Source organism: Ammospiza nelsoni, chromosome Z (assembly GCF_027579445.1).
Source record: "Ammospiza nelsoni isolate bAmmNel1 chromosome Z, bAmmNel1.pri, whole genome shotgun sequence".
NCBI lineage: Eukaryota > Metazoa > Chordata > Aves > Passeriformes > Passerellidae > Ammospiza > Ammospiza nelsoni.
In genome coordinates, this window is record NC_080669.1 from 68,607,391 (window position 1) to 68,616,676 (window position 9,286).

The following is a 9,286-nucleotide window of genomic DNA, read 5'->3' on the forward strand; positions in this document are numbered from 1 at the left end:
ATCAGCAAGTCTAACTGAGGAGAAGCTTCCCAGTTAAAATCAGCAAGTGTTCACTCAACTATTTTAATCTTACTGAAATTCCACAAAATCTAGAAATAATCTATAAACCCTTAGAGACCTTTGGTGCTCGAGAAGGTGCCTGTGCGCACTGTTTCCGTCTATTTTTCACATGTGGACTAGAAGAGCAATCAGCTGATGCAATGAAAATAGAGGTGCCATTGCCATTACAGGTTCATCATTGTATTTCAAGACTGATAAGGAGGCCCAACAAATACACACTGGTCAATAAATGTCTCAGACCACACACATGGGAAGAATACAGTTTACCTAGGGAGTTTGGATGAACTTGTGCAAAATACCTGTTAGGCAAACACCTCTAAACTCAAGGGGAAAATGAGGGGAGAATGAACGCTGCTCTTCATCTCAACCTGGCACAAGTCCAGCAGCCTCCCTGCACCTGCATCCACCACCCCAGGTATCCAACTACCTGTGTGCCCAAAGAAGTGAGTCCACCTTGGGAAGTCTCCTAGGTTAGCCCTGGCCTTGCATGCCTGAGCTGCTAAAAGCCTCAGTTAATATCCATTCAGTATTTGTACTGCTCAAGGGCTGAGACACTGTTGTAGATCTTTGGGGTAATGTGGAAGAGAAGGAACAGCTGAAAACCTTTCCTTAGGAAAGCCTTTTGCCTTTCCATGGGCAAAATCTCTGATAGAGTTCATTGGAGAGGATAGAAAAAGAGTTTTAAAAATGTATTATAGAGTATCCAAAAAAGAAAACAGGGTGACTATGTGGGGTACATGTCAGCAACAGATGTCCTGTGTTATGATTTTGAACAAAATATATGTTTACATTTGGAGCAGTTAACAATTAATCTGGTTTTTGTTTCTTTCAGAACCAGTCCATGTGAAATATATCATGTACTCACCACATGCTTGTACAGTAGCAATGCTTATAACCTTGGAATAAATCTGTGGAAGATACTGTTGTGAGAGGACATCTCTGGCGTTGACATGGACAGAGCCAAACTGTGACATTCCAGTACAACCTGAAGAGACTTTCCAGAGTGCTCAGTGATCTGTAGGCTCACAGTAGCATTCAATGCTATATGGATATCTTTTGGCATGAGTTAAGACACTCAAGATGTCACACAAAAATGCCTTATGCATTCTAATATTCCTTGCCAAACCACTGGCTGTGTTTCAAGATCTTTTAAGATCTGGTGGTTGTGCCCTTAGCCACAGCATGAGCCCTTGCACTTCTATTGTAGCTTTTTGTTGCTTTCAGCAAGGAAACATGAATCTCAGTGAGTTTGGCTTCTGCTTGGTGAGATCTTGTCTTGTCTGAACGTGAACTCCTCCTGCAGACCACGTCCTTCTTCTACTCTACCAGTAGATTGGTGATAGCACAGTATTTTGGTGGTTTTGGTATCTCAGTCTTTCCATTTGCCATCCTGCGTAAGAAAGATAAGGTTGCAGCCTTAAAGAGAAAACTGAAATAATCTGACTAAAGAATGCTCTGTCTTTGGACCTGATTAAAAAAAGAATCATAGTCATAGAATCCCAGAATTGTTTGGGTTGGAACGGACCTTGAAGATCTTCCAGTTCCAATCCCTTGCCATGAGCAAGGATACGTTCCATTGGACCAGGCTGCTCAAAGTCCCATCCGACCTGGTCTTGAGCACTTCCACCAGAGATGGAGCATACACAGCTTCTCTGTAGCAGTGCCAAACACTCTCACAGTCAAGACTTTCATTCTAAGATATAATTTAAGTCTCTCCTATTTCAGTTTAGAGATTTTTCCTCTTGTTCCATCACTAACTGCCTACATAAAATGTCGCTCTCATTAAATTTTCTATGCAAAGGATGGCCATTTATTTATTTATATATTTTCTCCATCATTATTATTATTATTACTATTTATTTTGCACACACACACCCCCACCCCCATGTCCTGGTTTAGGGCAAATTTGTTAAAGAATCTGCAAAGGAGGGCCCCTCCAGAAAGCAAAACCCACATGGCCCCTCCCCCCCCAACCGGTTCGGGAAAAAATTCCTTGGAGAGAGGTGGAAAGAACCTGTTTATTTCAGGCACAGCACCCCCCAGCACACAAAATGAACAATACCCGATGACACTGCTCTGAGAAAGATGACAAAATCAGAAAGTCTCTTTCGGGGGTGGTTGCTCTGTTCTCAGTCCCTCCAGCGCTGGGGCAGCTGCTGCAGCCAAACCTTCGGTGTTCCCGGGTCCCAGTCCGGAGCAGGTTCGAGATTGTCACAGGAACAGGAGAGGAGAAACAGTCCAGGAAGGAATTTGGACTGTTTAGCTAGAACTAGCTAATAAGCAGATGCAAAAGTGGGAGGAGAAGCAAGAGCAGAAGAGCAAGCAAGCAAAGCAGCAAGCTGAAAGCAAGAAGTGAAAAACATCCCTATGTACTGCTGTCTCAGTGTTCCTGATAAGAGAAACCCAAACAAACTTCCACTCTTCAGAGCCAGTCTTAAAGGCACAGAACAGATGAACGGGGATACAAGCATTATCACGTCACCCCAGGACACCCCAGAAACCTGTAGTCCATTCAGTGGTCTGAGACAGCCTCTTCCTGCCTCTTGTGCCAGGCTTTCACCAAAGGCAGCACGTCTATGTTCTGATTCCACTGCAGAGAGAATGTCAGTGAGGCATATCCTCTTTGAAGCAACCTCTTGTCTGCACTAGGTTCTGGGGAAAGCTGACAGGATAACTCCTGACAGGTTCAGAGACCTGCCAGCCACTCACAGGCAGAAGTTCAGTCTGTGCAGGATTAGGTGAATCAGAGCAGCAATCTGTGACAACGTTGGAATAAGCTTCATGGTGACGTGACATTCTGCAAAAAGCTGTGTCTGGGAGTGTGGTGCTGAGCACTGCTGTTGGCACTGCAAGTCAGAGAGGGAGCAATGCAAAGTGGCATCCTCTGAGGCAAAACGGTGCCATCTACGTGCAAAATGCAGGAGTTAACTATGGTGGAATGTATTACATGTGGAATTACACTTCCCTGGAGCTGCAGAAGCTGGTAGTTTGCACAAGCAGCTCTTTGAGACTGGGCTACAATTTTACATGCAGATTTAACATCTTTCCTGATGAATGAGGAGAAGATATGGGGAAAGTTTTAGAAAATATGCACCTATCATTTTTCTTGTTGTTACTGTTCTTAAAGCCTGAGAAAATGACTGGTTTTAAGTGCTGAGTGAGGTTTGTTGAAGAGTGTGAATTTTTGAAACAGTTAAGGCATTGTCGCTTCCCAGTGAGTTCCCAAAGGCACAATTGCTCTCTTACTTCTTTGCATCATTTGCTTACACCTAATTGGTTTCTACTGTGATATGGATAATGCATACGGAGCCTTCACACAATCTCAAAACAAATTTCTGTATCTAAATATACACTGAGTTGTGGCTTTTACTCTGATGCAGGCAGGAGGAAGTTGCACAGACAGAGGACTTGTTCACAAGTCTTTTGAGGCTTTTTATTTTTGTTTAGAGAAACATCCAGTCCCATCCCTCAGCAGACAGCAATGCTGAGTCACACACTTTTTGCTGCATATCAGCCTGGTACTTGATTAAAGAAATGGCCAGTCCTTCCTCCTTATTCCTTTTATAGGGCATCAATGGCAAAACAAAACTTCTTTTCCATGCAAGGACAGGATCTTCTTTTGTTCAACATCTTCCTATATCTGCTACATTTTTTTTTCCCCCAAACAGTAGGGAAGGGTTAGTTTTGCACAATTTCTTCCCCAACACAGCCTTCAGTAATGTGGGCAGATACTGCTCTGACAGAAATCAGACAGATCAAGGCTTACAGGGTTTAGTCCTATGTGTGGGTTTTAAAATCAGCAGATGAAGTTGTGGACTCACATATTCTATTATTTTGCACCCTAAACAGGATGGTGCCACAGAATCATGAACTGCAATCAGACCTTGGGATTAATAAATTGATATTGGATTTTATATCAAGCTAGAGTTCTGATAAACACAAGTGTGCTTTGATTTAGGGATAGACTTTGCTATTAAATGTCACTCTTTAACAGAACTTACATATGACAGTCCGGCTTTCAAATTTTCTTCTTTGTAACCAATTTTTGAAACAAGCCTCAGCTCCCTTTTAACTTTTGAAGAATAAACAAAGACAAAATTTTTTCTTCAGCATTACAAAACAGTAGGAGTTAATTTTTTTTTCTCACTTTTTAAGGTTTTGAGACAACCAAAGGAAATAAGGTGTTTTGCTGAAATAGCAGTTGAAGTTGTGTTGCATTTTTCTCAGCTTGCAGAGTAAAATCTGTCCCCAGGAGTTTAGAACATGCCTATTTCTTTGAAACTGCTAAAACTGCAAGTGTGGGTTTGGTGGTTTTGTGTGGCTTTTTTCTTTTTGCCTTTTTCTCATTTTGGTTTTGGGGGGACAATGAAGTGGGGCAGGTTCTTGGTGTGGGATTTTTAAATTTTTTTTTTAAGTTTTGGTTTGGGGTTTTGGGGGTTTTTTGTTTGTTTTTGTTGTTGTTTTTTGGGGTTTCCTTTGGATTTTTTAAGAGACGAGGGAAGAAGATAGGAGAACAAAAGAATGGATTAATCTAGAGTATCCCATAGAAAATATGCACTGGCCAAACCTGTTTACTGTTTATTTAAACAGTTTCCATAGATGGCAACCCTCCCCTTAATCAACAACAATACATTCTTTTAGGATTCTGCCAACCACTCATCTTGGCCAGTGCATTTTACTTGGAGCTTGAATTAGGAATCTCTTTTTCAAAATGCCTGCAATAACAGCCTTCTCTCCTGCTGCTTTGCTGAGCATGGAACAGTCACTGTCCAACCTCTCTTCAACCCGAGTAGGTCAGGAAATTCATTAACCCTTTAGCTTAACCCTCAGGGTGGCATCCTGTTCAGCATGCGCTGAGTTAGAGTGTGCTCTCCCAAAAGATAAAGCTCTGCAAAACTTCACAGGGAGCAGTTGTCACACACTTGGTACAGAACTTAATTTTAGCCCTTTTCTTAATCTGACTGCCCCCATTATTTTGATGGACAAGCTTACCATAAGCTGTTGCTCCACAAGAAATGTATTTTGTTAATTTATATTGTTGGCCATAATATTTTCTGTCCCTAGTTAACTCTCCATATCACTCAGATTTAGTACTTTAGAAATGCCAAGGATGATCCAGAAAGCTAAGGAAGAATATTTTTTTCTTCAAAAAAAACCTAAGGAATCTAAACTTGAATGCTATGTTAATCTTAGATGTTGGGCAGCATTTGGAGCAGAAGTCTGGATACATTTACCACCAGTATATGACAAATTTCTTTTCAGACCTTTTTCAAATACACTCTAAACTCATTTGGTTTTGTTAATTTTTCTAAGGTAGTAGAGGATATTCTGGAATTTCTGCTGTAAGTTTTACTACTTGCTTAGAGACAATCAACCCCATCCAGAGATGAAGTCATTGGGATATAAAGGTGTATCAGTCTGCCATGATGTCTGAAAATTCCACTAATGAATGAGGACTGCTGCTGCTAAATGTAGGTGCCAACAGGATCAGTTTTATCCATGATTTTGATGTACCACAGGAAGGAATCTTTTTCCAAATAAGAGATTTTCTCTCCTTTTAGCCCTCACTGAACATACAGAAAATTATTTGTCCAGCAACAGAATTATCCAGCAAGCATTTTTATACTTTTTCAGGTTGTAAAACTCCTCAGATATTGTAAACAACATATCAAGATACAAAAAAATTCCTGGAACCTTTATCTGAAAGAAAAGCTAGCCTTCATATATGTTTAACAGTCTGATTTCTTAAACTTTTCTGATAAATAGCAGATTTTTTGCTGGTATAAAAATTACTTTCTCTTTAAAATTTCTGATATATTTTGTTGCCAAGACTTTGGTAGCTGGGATTTAGCAAATGATTTCTATCCTGATATTCCTCCCCTTGGAAGAGTAAAAAACCCTTAGCTCACCACAAAGCTAATAGTTGTGAAGTCTCTGTAACATTTAAGATGGTCAGGCTCTACCATTTTTTTACAAGACTTCACTGACTTTGATTAGCAAAGCCTAACAAGCCAAATCAATACATTAAGGGCTAAAACTACTAACACTTAGGCATCATGCAGCATTAGGAAAACTTCAGGCAAACAAGCATGAGTGGTATTCAAATTTCCATTAGTCACTTAGAGTGGAAAATCTGACGTTATTGTCAATTAGTGGGATGGGATATTCAGCTTATTTAACTAAGAAACCACAGTGCAGCATGAGGCTCCTTAGTTCAAACAAATATCTCATTACAAAAGTACTTTGACATTTCTTGTGTTTATTTAAAATCAGTCATAATTCGGGTACTTAAAAGCCATAAAACTGAAATCATGCAGACCTTACCAAAAGTAGGTCCTACCCTTCCTTTTCAAGTTTCATAACTTCTGGTGAGTTTATACACTCCTGAAGGTTAATGATGAGCTAATATCTGTTTATGATGTCGATTTAAAAAATACAAAAGGCACTGAGCATCTCCCTGTTGCTGCAGCACACAAGATTCCTTTCTTTCTTGTGCTCAGATTAGTGGTTTGATGCTTCCCGAGCTGTGAGTCAGAATAGCTGCTTCTGCCTTTCTGCACTGTGGTTACGCTGCCAGCACTCAGGAAACTTGTGTCAGCGTGTGTCTTATGCAAGCAGGGCTCAAAGGCCAGTGTGTTTTGAATTGCAACAAAAGTTTTTGTTTGACTTTTTATTTTAAGGAGTTTCTTCAGAATTTTGTCAGGTTATGGTCACTGCTTTATGCCTACAAATGGATTGTACAGAGGAGCATAGGAGGAAGAAAGTGCTGGCAAGAAAATGTGATTGTAGCTTTTTCTGTCCCTATGCTTTGCAGTTATGGTTACCAATGGTGACTCAAGATTGAACAACTTTCGTTTCAAAGATTCATCAGAACTCTAAGTTCCACTGTCTATAACAATGTGCTACAACTTTCCTTGATTAGGGTTTTGTTACTTGTTACTTCTATTGTTACTCTAAAGACCCTATTCAGGCTTCACGTAGGGTCAGGTTAGTATTATTCTTGGGAAAATGATGGGTAGAGCATAGGTGCTCTGCCAGATGCACTGTGCCCTGATTTGAACTCTTTTCTTGTTGGCTCTGCTGATGGACAGATATTAGTTCAGACAGGAGGACTATGTTTCATTAAGAAGCCAAATGTGTTCAGTTTGGAGTTAAGGGATCAAGCTGAGGAGCAATCCGGTCTTGTGGAAGTGTATCCAGAAGGGTGACTGGGGTTGTTGGAGTTTGCTGTGCCTGAGCCCATCCAAGGGGCAGAAGCTGACCCTTCACCAGGAGGAGGCACAGGTGTATTACTGGACACTGGACATAAATGAGAGGCAAGAAAAATCCTTACAATGCCTGGAGTTTAGCAGTGGCTGCTCTCCCCCAGCCCCAAGGAGGAATCTCCCCTGAGAGAAATGTACTGGTGCTTTTTGAGTGAAGTGGTCTCTCCTCTCTGGACTCAGAAGAGGTGAAGAGGAGACCTTTAATCAGCCAAATTCCCACAGCAAACACCCAGGTTTTTTGGCGCGGCTCACATCGCCTCCTAGATTTACAGGCCTCTCCTTAAGTTCTTTATAAATCACATGAGCTCCGTTCCTGCTATGCACAACCTGGAGTTTGGTTTTGGAGTAGTTAACTTGACAGATATCCATCCTCAAGGAATAGTGCAAAACTAACCATGTCTTGTGCACAAGTGGCTTGCTTTTATCAAAAGTTTTCAATGTAACTGAGGAAGAAATTATGAGCTTCTATTAAAAAAAAACAAAAAAACCAAAACAAACAAACAAACAAACAAAAAAAAAACCAACAACAAACCACAAAAAACCCAAAAACCAAAGGGTCCAATTTTCTGCCAACCTGTTCTACCTTCATTTGGATTGAAAAAGAGCACCTGGAATCCTGGAAAGGATCTTGTGAGGTTGAGAGATCCAGAGAAAGCCAACACCATGCCTGGTTGGGTGAGCCCTAGGAGTCCAGAGCAGATATACATCTCTGAGCAGATGCCCTCACACCTTGGAGGTATGAGGGCAAAAATAGCTAATTATGTCAGGTTTTTGTCACCAAATTCCTCCCTTCAAAAGCATATGATGATGATGATTGTCTAATATTTTACAAGGAGCAAGGCCAAATGAAACTCACTTCTCTTAATGCTGAAATTTTCTCAAGCATATTCGGGAAAAAGATATTTTAACATAAATTGTTTAAAGTAGCAAAAAGAGACAATATGTTGTGTTTCTATTGACATTTTGGGCAAAAAAAACCAACTGGGTGAAAATTTTTTATTGTTTTGGTAGCTGGTTTTCTTGTTTGCTTGTTTTTCACATTAGCCAATGACTCAACGTAACTACAATAGAAAGATATTGGCCAATGATGTCTTCATATTACACCTGAATACAGAACAGAGTTAATCACCCATCTTCAGCAGTAGGGTGTGCCAATTATTTGCCAAACAGCTTGCACAGTTCAATGACTCCAAGTAATTTTGCTGACATTCTGAAAATAGGTGTTTATGCAACAGCCCTTCAAACATAAATAAAATCAAGATATATAATGAAATAACTTTCTGTGCTTCAAAGGAGGTGATTTTTTGTTCTTTCCCTTCTTTTAAAGATCACATGATAACCAGATCATTTAAGAGTGAAGTAAGTTCTGAGTGCAGCTGGTTTCTGCCCCCAGACTGGCTTTTTCCTCAACTTCTATCAAGGTTTATAAGATCTGTTTAATCAGTTTGAAGATACCCTGATCTCTCCTTCAAGAAGACCCCTGTAATATTTACTGTGCATTCCTCCTTCCTCCTTTATCTCCTCTTCCTCCTAAGGCATTCCTGCAAGCACCTGGCTTAATTTTACTGCAGTTAGAGCAGGTTTGGTCATTCAACATGATTTGAGAACACTGAATTCCTAATTACTATGCACTGGTATTATATGGAGAGCTGTTTTCCTTCTCAGCCAAAACATTTTTCTCAGTCTTGCAGAAATTCAGTTTCTTATTGATGGGGATGGTTTGAGTTGGCAGTGCTGGAAAACTCAAATGTGATGTGAGAACTGGGCTGGAAAACAATTATTATAGTGGAGACGTAGTGAACAGAGGTAAAAATTACTTGAAGAATTGTAGATTTATTTCCTTTGGTTGTCTCAAAATATTCAGGAGGAATCAAGTCCTCCCTCCTTCAAAAGATTGTATATTCACTTCCAACTGGTTCCAGTGACATTAATTTTGTATTAAAGGAATTTCCCAGGTCTGT